The sequence below is a fragment of the Capsicum annuum genome, unplaced genomic scaffold (assembly GCF_002878395.1).
Source record: "Capsicum annuum cultivar UCD-10X-F1 unplaced genomic scaffold, UCD10Xv1.1 ctg5353, whole genome shotgun sequence".
Lineage (NCBI taxonomy): Eukaryota > Viridiplantae > Streptophyta > Magnoliopsida > Solanales > Solanaceae > Capsicum > Capsicum annuum.
The window spans coordinates 31,884-33,026 of NW_025861637.1; positions in this window are offsets into that span (position 1 = coordinate 31,884).

Consider the following 1,143-nt stretch of genomic DNA (forward strand, 5'->3'; position numbering starts at 1 on the left):
TTTTCTTACGCAATTCCAGCCTGTTTCTAAATGTCAAAAAGTAGTTGAGAAAGGACTACGTGTTTCCTATATTTATTATCTACCAACATGGGTTGTGATAGGGCGGTAAGTACTCCACATCTTTATTCAGAAGTCTCTGGTTCAAGTTCTCCTAGGTATGGAGTTGCCTTTGTTAGGGAGCGCTTACCCCCTAGTGTGGGGTTTCTTGGCACGAATTTAGATTTAGTTGAGCTCCAACGTGAGTATTGTACCGGGTGAGAACCCCCACAATACATCCCTTAATATATTAGTAACTTTTCTTTAGAAATGATATGCTCAAATTTGGAGTTACTGCAGTTTTAATCATTACTATTCTACATCATTTGAGTAAAAGGGCTCGCAAGGAATAAATACTCACGTAGACATTGTCATGACTTGAATCAGAATAAATACTCACGTGACGGATATCTCAAGCCCACCATGGATGGGAGATCACTCCCTTAGCGTAACCTCAAGAGCACAATAATTATAAAAATAAAGCGGAAGTCAATCAAACCAATGATAATAGTAATAGGAATAGACGAATCAAATGACGGTTCAAAGAATACAAATAACAATTCACCCACACTTGTCCACGATAGCCTCTAAAACCAAAATAACAACTAAGTCGAGATATGCCCCCGACTATGACCAAAAGAAAAAGAATCCAACAGTACTAAGTTCATAAGAGAAATTAGTGAAATGACAGGGCATTTCGACGGATGGAATCTCACCACTTTACAACAACTCAACAAACGCACCACTGATCTGAAGCGGATTTAGGCACCTCAGTGTTGCTATCCGGGCTTATTTAGCCTTGTTTTGAGGACTTCTCTTGTGCTTAATGAGTAAATCTTTGTATAATTGAGCATGCAAGTGTTAAAATACTTGATTACAATGTTTAAGGTGTCTTTCAAACAAGTTTGGAATTAATTTGGTCACTTAGAGTTTAGACGAGAAAACTAGTGTTATGAACTTGAGCAATGTATTGTTCTAGTTGATCTCGATGGATTCTAGTGTGTGTAATGAGTTACTAAGGATATGATTGTGTCATCATGTGCGGAATAACTTGTTCAATTGAAACAAGCCAAGAGACAAAACAATTAGTTAAAGATAAAAAAGACA